The sequence below is a fragment of the Pelophylax lessonae genome (assembly GCF_965119305.1).
Source record: "Pelophylax lessonae genome assembly, chromosome: 1".
In the NCBI taxonomy this organism is placed as follows: Eukaryota; Metazoa; Chordata; class Amphibia; order Anura; family Ranidae; genus Pelophylax; species Pelophylax lessonae.
The window spans coordinates 500,335,286-500,348,553 of NC_138768.1; positions in this window are offsets into that span (position 1 = coordinate 500,335,286).

Genomic DNA, 13,268 nt, shown 5'->3' on the forward strand with positions numbered 1-13,268 from the left:
TTATTGAAGTCCTTGTGCAGTTTAGGTATAATGTATAGTACCGGAATATTGAACTCAGACACCTTAAGAAAGTTCAACTCCTTTCTGGTAATGAGACCTGCCTCGTGTGCCAATGCCAGAAAGGAATTCAACCTTCTGGTGACTTCATCAAAGGGGAAAAAGCTCAGTTTCCTATAGATCCTATTATCATTCAGTTGTCGCTAAACTTCTCTTACATACTTTTTCTCCTGCATAATAACATCGTTACCCCCCTTATCTCTTTTTTTTTTTAATGATGCCATTCGCCTCCTGGAGCTCACGCAAAGCCTGCCTCAGTTTTAGAAAGATTGTCCATACCCATAGAAAACCAGTCCATGGATTTAAGGCCAAGAGCCACCCTATCCATGAATTGGTTAATCAGTTTATTCTTAGAGAGAGGGACCATTTTTTTAGATCTCATGTTCAAATTAGTCTGCCTGAGGACAAGGACATCCTCAAAATCATTGGAAACAAAATCGCCTTCATCCAATAATTCTAAGAGATCATTGAGTGCCCTTAGTTCACCCTCATCCAGGACACTATCATGATGAGTAGGGTCCAAGTCCCTAACCTCATGTAAGTAGCATAACCAAACTTGGCGCAGAAACAGGTGTGAATCTTTAAACACCTCAAATTCCTCCATATTAACTTTAGGTGAAAAGGAGAGCCCTTTGCTAAGAAGAGAAATGTGACGCTGCTTAGGAGGAAAGGTTTAGAGATTGACCACTTTAGTATCTCTTGACACAGGTATCCCTATATCTGTTAATTCCTTTTCTTCTGGCTCCTGGTTCTGTTTCTGTGATCCGAATCTACCCTTACAGAGCTTTTTGATGTTTTTTGATTTCCTTTTAGGATACCAGGCCGCCCCTGTGTCCCTTTTCCTGGTGGAGAGGGGGGAGAATTCCCCCCATTTGGGTCTTAAAATCCAACTGATCTCGGGTGGCCTTCACTATCAATGTCACTAGTCATAAACTCAGTGCCAGATTGAGAATTACTTCTAAACCTCCTCCGTCTTGAGCGATTACGCCCTCTTTGAGATGATAGGTCAAAGATTTCACCCCTTTCCCAATCAGACAAATCCCTTTTAAATTTGGCTTGTTTAGTATTTTTTAAATTCCGTTGTGCTTTTTCGACTTCCTTTGAGGATTTCATTTTGTTTCAAGAATTCCTCACTGTCCTTAAAGGGGTCTAACTCAGACGTACTTTTAATTGACTGAAATTTAATTAATTTCAGTTATCAACTCCTCAACCTGAATTTTTTCCTCATTCACAATCAACTGCATCAGTTGAACCCCGTGTGCAATACAGAGTTCCCTCCATTTCAGTAGAAAACGGTCATTATGCAAATGTTCGGCAGGATTAACACATTCTCTCAGGCCTCTTGGGATAATTTTTTGGTCTATATATGTCTCCAAAGAAGACACGTCCCACTTCCTATTAAGATGCCTAATTAGTATTTTTTTGTGGTTACTAAATTTTCTCTTAATTTCTTCATTCTGATCTTCCATATTTATTGAACCACTCTGGAGGGCCGCCTTAATTTCTGTTTGCACCTCCAAACAGGACTATATGGAACAAAGTATCATTATGGCAGATAGGCTCAGAGAAAAAGGGTATCCTGAATCTTTGATTCTCCAATCCCATAACCATTTTTTGGAAAGAATCCCACCCAAAAAGGAGAGTGAACCCTTTGATGGATCTACTAGATTCATCACAGGATTCTATCCCAAACACGAACAGATGGAGCGAATTCTCAAAAGGCATTGGAAAATATTTATGGAGGACCCTCACTTAAAATCTCTTTTGGCTTCACAACCTAGAACAAAAAAGCTCCCAATTTGAAAAATAAAATAGCTCCTAGCAAACTTAAATCTGCCCCCCACCTCCGGTTCTCCTTGACCTTGCCTTTTTCTATTGGTAGGAATATACCAATGTAAAAAGGCCCTATGTAAATTATGTGCCTTTGTCACACATGGCAAAAAAACAGTTCACAACAAAGGGTAAAACCATTCCATTAGGGGATTTTTACAACTATTCCTTTGATTATGTCGTGTATTGCATTACATGTCCATGTAAACTTTTATGTGAGCAGAATCATACACCCACTGAGACAAAGTTTTGGGGAACACAGGAGATCCATAGAAAGTGGGAAAGCTAAAGAGAAATTAAGTATTCGTCGTCACTTTCAGTCATGTCATCAACAGTGCACCTCAGGATTGGAAGTGTGGGTCATCGAACAAATGCCTAAGCATCTCTCTGAGGCAGAAAGGTTCTTCAAACTATGTGAAAGGGAGACCTTTTGGATCTACTCGTTAGATTCTTTGTCACCAGGAGGCCTAAATGAAGAGCTGGAAGTCTCCAGCATTTTACAATATCCATACATTATTCACAATAATTGGTAGCATTTGTCACATCTCTATATATAATAATAATTTTTTACATATTTCTTTTTTATTCATATTTCACATTGTGTATCCTTTATTCTTTGTTCTAATTCCAATTTGTCTTAATCAATTATTTCATTTTGTCATACGCCTCCCTAACACCCCCCCCCTTCCAAATTTTTATAATTATTTACATACATACAGCTGCAAGAAAAAGTATGTGAACCCTTTGGAATGATATGGATTTCTGCACAAATTGGTCGTAAAATGTGATCTGATCATCATCATCCAAGTCACAAAAATTGACAATCACAGTCTGCTTAAACTAATAACACACAAAGAATGAAATGTTGCCATGTTTTTATTGAACACACCATGTAAACATTCACAGTGCAAGTGGAAAAAGTATGTGAACCCTTGGATTTAATAACTGGTTGAACCTCCTTTGGCAGCAATAACTTCAACCAAACTTTCCTGTATTTGCAGATCAGACGTGCACAACGGTCAGGAGTAATTATTGACCATTCCTCTTTACAGAATTGTTTCAGTTCAGCAATATTCTTGGGATGTCTGGTGTGAATCGCTTTCTTGAGGTCATGCCATAGCATCTCAATCGGGTTGAGGTCAGGACTCTGACTGGGCCACTTCAGAAGGCATATTTTCTTCTGTTTAAGCCATTCTGTTGTTGATTTACTTCTATGCTTTGGGTCATTGTCCTGTTGCAACACCCATCTTCTGTTGAGCTTCAGCTGGTAGACAGATGGTCTTAAGTTCTCCTGCAAAATGTCTTGATAAACTTGGGAATTCATTTTTCCTTCAATGAAATCAATCCGTCCAGGCCCTGACGCAGCAAAGCAGCCCCAAACCATGATGCCCCCACCACCATACTTCACAGTTGGGATGAGGTTTTGATGTTGGTGTGCTGTGCCTCTTTTTTGCCAGACATAGTGTTGTGTGTTTCTTCCAAACAACTCAACTTTGGTTTCATCTGTCCACAGAATATTTTGCCAGTACTGCTGTGGAATATCCAGGTGCTCTTGTGCAAACTGTAAACATGCAGCAATGTTTTGTTTGGACAGCAGTGACTTCCTCTGTGGTATCCTCCCATGAAATCCATTCTTGTTTAGTGTTTTATGTATTGTAGATTCGCTAACAGGGATGTTAACATTTGCCAGTGACTTTTGTAAGTCTTTAGCTGACACTCTAGGATTCTTCTTCACCTCATTGAACAGTCTGCGCTGTGCTCTTATTCATTGTTCATTGGGTTCCGGAGTGTGCTGATGTACGGTTCGCCTGTAGGGGATCAGGATACTCCAATGCCGACCAGATAAGTGGGAGCTGACCGCGATCGCTGTAGGAGGAAGAAGTGCTGGAGGTGAACTTCGGCTGTTCGGGAAAAGGCGTAGCGCTGCAGCGTGAAGGTCCGGGTGGTGGGCGGAGCTGGTAGTGTGACTGCGTGTGATGTCGACGCGTTTCGCGTGACGCAGCACGCTTCTTCAGGAACCCAATGAGCTTTGCTCGTTTGGCACGTGAGTTCCGATTTAAAGTGCATATCTGACACAGTGGGCTGACACCCTTATTGCGGTCACTGCTACATTGAACCTCACCTGGTGTGCGGGGTATGTGAAGGCTCCTCCTGATTGTTTACCGGGCACAGCGGGACTAGTACACCATATGTACATGCATTGGGCCACCTACGGCTACCTCCATTCATTTAGGAGGAACCTGACAAAAGCCCACAACCCCAAAGTTGATTTGTGCTTCCAATTATGGTGACCCAGGAGTTCTAAGATTACTGGAGCATAAAACTCCGCCTGGTTCAGTGCCTGCTCAACTGATGTAGGTGAGACTGCTGTACTGCATTACAATATCTGTTCAGCCACTGTTCTGTTTGACCTGTATATACTGGTGCTGTACAAGGATTTCCATCTACAAATTATGCCACATACCAGAGATCAATGCTGTGGAGCAACATAGACTTTTTTCTGATCTGAGTGGGAGCCTACACCCACTTTCAAGTTCTGCAGCTTCTTGTAACACCCCCCCCCAAGCCTCACACCCCCTGTTGGAGGTCACATCATATCCCTGGCCTTATTTTCAATACTCGAGAGTTTATTTCATCCAGATCACTGAAAGTGACATACCCCTGAGTGGGATTGCAGCATTTGGGAGTGGGCCTTGGCCAATAGTCTGGGACTGGTGGGTCATCATTGTGGCACGTGTTTGGATTGGGTGGTGGGTGGAGCCTTCCCTGTGGGTGTGACTTGCGTCTCCTCTGTGAGACGGGACCCCTTCTTTGCTTGATTTTATCTAGTATCTTTGTGCCTTTTGCATCTTGTAATTTGTCTTAATGTTTTGCCTTTGCCATTTTATCATCCTTCAATAAAGTACTTACCCATCTTATCCACCGCATGCCCATGTTTAAGCCTTCTATGCGACTTCTTTTTTCTTGTTTTTCATATTGTGTTTAGTTGCAAGGCTCACCGGTCACATACCGTGTGGTATCCGGATGGTGAATTAAGTATGGAGTGTCACACACTCACGCCCTAGGCATTTTGCAGGCATTTGAGTGTCTTCCTGGTGGTCTACTCCCCTTCCCCTATATTTTCCCCCCCCTTTTTTTCATTATAACAGACTTAACACAGTCCATGAACTAGCGCCAATCTCATTTGTTATTGTCTCACCAGACTGCTGAACAGTGACATGAAGTGTCACTTTATGCACTTCAAATAAAGTTGACACACAAAAAAGGGAACTGTGTGATGCACTGAAACACGCATCACACTGTCCCCTACCACCTGCTCATCAAAGCCAGAATGGACAGCTGCCTCACATAAACTGCCGCGATTTAGTGTGTGGCGGCTGCCCTGGGCACAGTAAATGCTTCAAAATCCCTCTCCTGCACCACAATTTAAAAAACCTTCAAAACCTGTCATATGTAGTTGAGCTCCTACTCACTATTGTAGTGGTTGCATGAAACTAAGTGTCTTGCTGCTCTCTAATCCATCAACTGTTGCAGCAAGTGACATTCTTCATCAAAGAAAACATGAGCCAAACTGAAGAAAAAAAATCAGCAATTATCTGACAAATCAGAGTATTTATGCCTCAATTAAAGGATAAGTTCACCATTTAAAATAAATTATAACTACACATGTAGCACTACCCCCTGAAGGATCCACTTGAGTATATTTGGCTCTGTACTCCGCCTCTCAACCCCAAGAACAGTCTCAGCCCCTCTGGCACACCTGGTGCGAACACCACCAATAAAAGACACACTTTATAGTAAAACACAGAAATGGCCTTTACTGTGAAGTGGTTACAAACAGTTGCAGTATATCTGAAAAGTAGGCAAGAATATGTCAAGTAAATTACCTTTATAGTAATGACTGAGAATCAAGAGCAATATACTCAAGGGTACTAGTGTCAGTATTGTAAAAAAAAGGCGAATAAATCCCCATACCCAGCGCACATGAAGCAAACGAAAAATACAAAGTTGAAATTACAGATATTTCATTGCACTATTAGCTGCTGCTATAATGAATAGAATATAAATACAATTATGCTTTAAATCCTACACAGTCATCAAAGCATTAGCAGCACTCATCCAGTAAATGAAACACCGTGTGCTTCCAAAATCATCCCGAATAAAGTCCCATTCGTGAGTGATGTTATTAAAGAGATTCAGCCAATCTGTTCCTCGTACAGCCAATGTGTTTGGACACGCCAATATCATCACCACTAGATGTGCCGCCCCTTGCCTATATAAGAGCTGTCAAAGCGGAGAGAAGGCATTCGGTGGAACGCCTCCCAAGAGGCAAAAGCGTTTTTTATTTTTTCTATTTTTCGGGTCCGACGGGCGTCGTAATTGAAGATCTATTTACATCGAGGGACACTATTTATTTCTTTTTTAATAAAGGACTTGTCAAAAACTGTTTCCTGCGTTTTTTACTTTACACTTTTTTTTTTTTTGGTGAATGGGTAGGGGTATGATGTACCCAATAACCATTTACATAGGGGGGCGAGATCTGGGGGCCATATTCTGATAAAGCCCCCACCCGAAGACCCCGACCACTACATACCAGGCTTGTCGGGAAAGGGCCCTTGTCCCCATCAAAATTAACACCCCACCCCCCCATGTTGAGGGCATGTGGCTTGGAATGGTTCAGGACCTGCCAGGCTGCATGTTTAGATAAGGGTCTGGTATGGATTTTGGGGGGGACCCTAGGCTGTTTTTCTATTTTTTTTAATTGTGGCGTGGGGTTCCCCTTAAAATTTATACCAGACCCGAAGGGCCTAGTATCGCCTAGACTCCAAGCTGTTTTTTTTTCTCTTTTTTTTAAATCTGTATTGCCGGGAGCTAGCAATACATTACAGCTGAGAGTACGTTTAAATGACATTTTTTTTATGCAGCAGGCTACATACATCATACAGATGCGCCACTTTACAGGCACATTAAGGGGGCCCCCTCACTTTAAGCATCATTAAAATCACTGCTTCTTTAAAAACAATTGTTTTAACAAAAAAATGTTGCATTGATGCATGTCCCCCAGGGCAGTACCCAGGTCCCCATACACTTTTTATGGCAATAACTTGCATATAAGCCTTTAAAATGAGGACTAGTGATGGACGAACGTCGGACGGGGCGGTTCGCGAACGCCATCTGCAAACTTTTTCAAATGTTCGCGAACCGCAAGTTCGCTTCGGACCCCATTCACTTTAATAGCAGGCGAACATTAAAAACCTCCAGGTCATATTTGCAGCCACAAAATACTTACTAGCTGTGCACACATAGTGTCACACAAAATGGACACTGACATACCAGAAGAATTGCTATTGGAAAAGTTGCCATAAAATTTTTTTTTTTTTTCAGCCAAAAAATATATATTTTTTTTTTCCTAAATCAGCCAGAACTGACAGCAGCCGGTAAATACATGTCAAATACATATAGGGTCCATTCACACGTCTGTAAAATGGATCCGCATCCGTTCCACAACTTAGCGGAACGTTTACAGACCCATTGCTTTTCAATTCCAGTCTGGAAAAATTAGGCATTCACAGGATAAAGAAGTAAGTGTCGGCCAGTACAGGCACCAAAAATTAGCCAACAAGCGTTCACCTGACAGCAAACAACTTTGCATTCTGTGGCTGGAGGTACATTAGGCATTCACAGGATACAGAAGTAAGTGTCAGCCAGTACAGGCCCCAAAAATTAGCCAGCAGGCGTTCACTTGACAGCAAACAACTTTCGCATACAAAAGTTGCCGTGTAGTTTAGGCCCTTACCCCTATGGGAATACCAACAAAAATGGATAGAGAAAAAAAGGATGGGGCTTTACTGGCCAGTGGGAGTAGAAGGATCAGATGCAAAACCAGTTTATAAAACCAAATAACATTTTATTGGCATATAAGGTAAAAAGCATGGGCTACCATGCATGTTTTGTGCAAACAGACTAACATACAAAATTATTAAAATCAATCAAGATGAGTCATTCACAATACAGAAATACATCCCATGAGGGAAACAAAACCAAAGAGCCTGTGTAGGATGGAAGGTAGGTCTCAGGATGGATTACGGTCAATGTAGGTCCCCAGCAAGCCAACGTGTTTCGCGCAAGGCTTCCTCAGGGCCTGAGAGACCATGACAGACCGGTATTTCTATAGATAATATAAAACATAACCAGGTAAGTATTAGTCAATTATAAATCTATTAACAAATCATCAATAACATTATCATACATTGTTGCAAATGGTTCTGGTTTTGTACTGACCCTTATTGGTAATGACTCAGAGTGGTGACAAAGTTGTGGCGACACAGATACTGATTAGCGATCACTGCTTCCATATTCAGAATACAAACTCCATGTTAGCGTCATATATATTCATTACGCTGGATTCAAATGTTTAGACCCTCTTTTACCACAGAAGCAAGGCTGTGAAATAGAGTACCATATAGGTATGTGTTTATGTCTGTTACATATACTACCAGATATTTCTGTCACTTTCTACAGTAGAAGTGGTATATTAACCCACCTTATAATCTCCACTGATGGCAGTCTCCTGGGAAACTCGACTACCCAAGCCCTCTCCCTGGTATATTCAAAATTATGGATACTCAACGTTAGGTATAAAAGATCTATGGATATAAAGTAAATGATATCAACGAAGATTATCATATACCTGTTAAATGGTATATGCAGGTTAAGAACCCAGAATAGTGAGGGCCAATACATGTGAGTATATTGATGGTTAATTACGAAAATAAAGCCATCAGATGGCTGTGGCATATCATCCATGGGTCCACCTTACCTGAACCGGAACCGGAAGTGAGGGTTCGTGCGGTTCGTGCGGCAAGGGAGAGAGGAGGAAGGAAGAGGAGCTGCGGGGACACGTGCGGGGGAAGCCGCACAAGGGGTGCGGGTGCACCGTGCAGGGACCAGCAACTGAGCGGAGGTGGAGGACGGGAGCCGAGGCAGAGAGCGGCGGCGGCGGAGGTCAGAACCCGCCTTCCTTAGTGCCTGGAAGAAGAGGAGGAGGAGGACCGTCCGTGCCCAGTGAGGAGGAGGAGACATCCGTCCCAGTGTGTGTGTGTGTCAGCAGCTGTGAGTAGAGCAGCAGCTGCAAACAGGGGGAAAGCTGTGTGACTGTACTCTGTAAGAAATCAATAGCTGTTTGTCTGTACTGCGACTGACTGCTGTGTGACTGTCTCTGCAACTGAGTACCTGGTAAGTATCCTTGCGACTGGTAAGTATCCTTGCGACTGGTAAGTATCCTTGCGACTGGTAAGTATCCTTGCGACTGGTAAGTATCCTTGCGCCTGGTGAGTATCCTTGCGACTGGTGAGTATCTTGCGACTGGTGAGTATCTTTGCGACTGGTGAGTGTCCTTGCAACTGGTGAGTATCTTTGCGACTGGTGAGTGTCCTTGCGACTGGTGAGTATCCTTGCGACTGGTGAGTATCCTTGCAACTGGTGAGTATCTTTGCGACTGGTGAGTATCTTTGCGACTGGTGAGTGTCCTTGCGACTGGTGAGTGTCCTTGCGACTGGTGAGTGTCCTTGCGACTGGTGAGTATCCTTGCGACTGGTGAGTATCTTGCGACTGGTGAGTATCTTGCGACTGGTGAGTATCTTTGCGACTGGTGAGTATCTTTGCGACTGGTGAGTGTCCTTGCGACTGGTGAGTGTCCTTGCGACTGGTGAGTATCCTTGCGACTGGTGAGTATCATTGCGACTGGTGAGTAGCTTTGCGACTGGTGAGTATCTTTGCGACTGGTGAGTGTCCTTGCGACTGGTGAGTATCTTTGCGACTGGTGAGTATCTTTGCGACTGGTGAGTATCTTTGCGACTGGTGAGTATCCCTGCGACTGGTGAGTACCTTGTGACGGGTGAGTATCCTTGCAACTGGTGAGTATCCTTGCAACTGGTGAATATCCTTGCAACTGGTGAATATCCTTGCGACTGGTGAAGTAACTTGCGACTGGTGAGTATCTTGCGACTGGTGAGTGTCCTTGCGACTGGTGAGTATCCTTGCGACTGGTGAGTATCCTTGCGACTGGTGAGTATCTTTGCGACTGGTGAGTATCTTTGCGACTGGTGAGTATCATTGCGACTGGTGAGTAGCTTTGCGACTGGAAGTATCTTTGCGACTGGTGAGTGTCCTTGCGACTGGTGAGTATCTTTGCGACTGGTGAGTATCTTTGCGACTGGTGAGTATCTTTGCGACTGGTGAGTATCTTTGCGACTGGTGAGTATCCTTGCGACTGGTGAGTATCTTGCGACGGGTGAGTATCCTTGCGACTGGTGAGTATCCTTGCGACTGGTGAGTATCCTTGCGACTGGTGAGTACCCTTGCGACTGGTGAAGTAGCTTGCGACTGGTGAGTATCTTTGCGACTGGTGAGTATCTTTGCGACTGGTGAGTATCTTTGCGACTGGTGAGTATCCTTGCGACTGGTGAGTATCCTTGCGACTGGTGAGTATCCTTGCGACTGGTGAGTATCCTTGCGACTGGTGAGTATCTTGCGACTGGTGAGGATCCTTGCGACTGGTGAGTATCTAGTGACTGGTGAGGGTATTAGCGACTGGTGGGTACCCCAGGTTTTGTACCAGGGAAGTTAGAGGTAGGGTAGGTAAGGAAGAGCAGGTTGTTAATATTATCCCCATAGAGTAGTGGGTAATAATGTCCGACAGGATTGGGGATGCCACTCAGTGCACTTCTTGCGGCATGTATGCGTTCCTTGATGAAACAATCGAGGACGAATACTGCTGTGCAAGATGTGAGCGACTTGTTGCTCTGGAAGCCCACATCGTGGATCTAGAGAACACAGTGACAAGACTGCGTGGCATCTACAACCTGAAAAGGAGCTTGGACATTACCCAGCAGGCGCTGGCAGGGGTCAGCATAGAGGAGGGAGGAATAGAGGAGACGCAAGCAGCAGAGGTACGCAGCTGGGTGACTGTTAGGAATGTTAGGGGGAGGAGAGTCAGGGAGGCCAGTCCTGAGTTGGTAGACCCTAACATGTTTGCTGAGTTGCAGGTTGAGGGGGATATCAACTCAGGGGTGGCAGAGCTGGAGCATGCGCCCTCCCCCAGCTGCCAGGGGAGGGACGGCTCCAGGAAGAAGGGGGGCCGTAACGCAGGAAAGGTTAGACAGGTTGTGGTAGTTGGGGACTCAATTATCAAGAGGACAGAGAGGGAAATCTGTAAAAAAGATCTCGTGAACCGAACAGTTTGTTGTTTACCGGGCGCCCGAGTTCGGCACATCGCAGATCTGGCAGACAGATTGTTGGGCGGGGCTGGGGATGACCCAGCGGTCATGGTGCATGTGGGCACTAATGACAAAGTTAAAGGTAGGTGGAGGATCCTTAAGAACGATTTCAGGGACTTAGGTAATAGATTGAGGAAAAGGACCTCCAAGGTGGTTTTCTCTGAAATACTGCCTGTACCTCGAGCCACACAGGAGAGGCAGAAGGAGCTTAGGGAAGTTAACAAGTGGCTGAGGAATTGGTGTAGGAAGGAGGGGTTTGGGTTCCTGGAGAACTGGGCTGACTTCTCAGTCGGCTACCGGCTCTTTAGTAAGGATGGGCTGCACCTTAATGGGGACGGTACAGCTCTTTTGGGGAGAAAGATGGCCACCGAGTTGGAGGGGCTTTTAAACTAGGAGACGGGGGGGAGGGCTCAGAAGTAGAATCAGTCAGGAGGGAGCAGAGGACTGAAGGCAGTTGTAGGGTCAACAGCGACAGTAGGTCAACAACATCAATTGGCGGGTCTGTGCGGGAGAACAGCAGACCAAACAGAAATAAACAAAACCGCCAATCACGTTTAACTTCCGTAAAACTAAGAGGGGTATATGCTAATGCCAGGAGCCTAGCTAATAAGATGGATGAGTTGGAAATGTTAGTACATGAGGAAGACATAGACCTTGTGGGAATAGCGGAGACTTGGTTCGACCCCTCACATGACTGGCTGGCCAATATCCAAGGGTATTCGGTGTACCGGAAGGACAGGGTTGGTAAAAGAGGGGGAGGGGTATGTCTCTATGTCAAGAACAATATAAAGGTGCTAGAAAGGAGTGACATTACGGATGGGATGAGCATGGATTTAGAATCTGTGTGGGTTGAACTCGATAGGGAAGAAGATAAGGGAAAAGTAGTTGTGGGGGTTTGCTATAGGCCACCTAACCAAGGGGAGGAGGTAGAGCTGGAACTTTTAGCACTAATAGGTAAAGCGGCAAAACTAGGATCAGTCATCATATTGGGGGACTTCAATTATCCCGACATTGACTGGGAAGAGGGGACTGCACACTCGCATAAGGCCCGGCTATTCACGGAAACCTTACAGGATAACTACATGTCGCAGTTGGTGGATTCCCCTACTAGAGAGAATGCTATCCTGGATCTATTGATCACTAATGACCCAGACATAATCTCGGAGGTAGGAGTCCAGGACAACCTGGGCTCTAGCGATCACAGGATGATCACATTTAGTATAAATAACAATATAAAAAGGCAAGTGGGGAACATAAGAACCCTAAACTTCAGAAGGGCAGACTTTCCAAAATTGTACTCATTGATGGAAAGGGTAAACTGGGACCAAACCCTGGGATCACTGACCACAGAGGAAAAATGGGAATGCTTTAGAACAATATTAAGCAAAGGCATCTTGCAGTGCATTCCTATGGGGAATAAATTTAGAAGAGACAAAGCCAAACCTGGCTGGCTAAACTGTAGCGTTAAAAAACTTATTAGGGGAAAAAAATTGGCCTTCAAGAAATATAAATCAGAGGGCACAGTATCGGCCTTCCAGCAATACAAGGAGGAAAATAAGAAGTGCAAACACGAAATCAAGATGGCTAAAATCAACTTTGAGAGACAAATAGCGGAGGATAGTAAAAAAAACCCAAAGAAATTCTTTAAATATATCAACAGCAAAAAAACTAGGGCAGTGCATATTGCACACATAATTAACGATGATGGGAGGATGGTTACAGAGGACACTGAAAAAGCAACCGTGCTGAATTCTTTTTTCTCGTCAGTTTTTACGCAGGAAAAGGAAGGGTACACTGACCATGACTGTATGGTTAGTAGTAATACACAGGACTTGCCACTATGGCTAACAGAGGGGGAAATCAGGGAAAGACTGGATAAACTTAACACAAACAAATCACCAGGCCCGGATGGCGTACATCCGAGAGTGCTCAAGGAACTCAGTATGGTTATATCTAGACCACTGTTCCTGATCTTTGCTGACAGTATTAGGACAGGAGATGTACCAGGGGATTGGAGGAAGGCTAACGTGATTCCGATATTCAAAAAGGGCCAGAGACATATCCCGGGAAATTATAGGCCTGTCAGTCTGACATCAATAATAT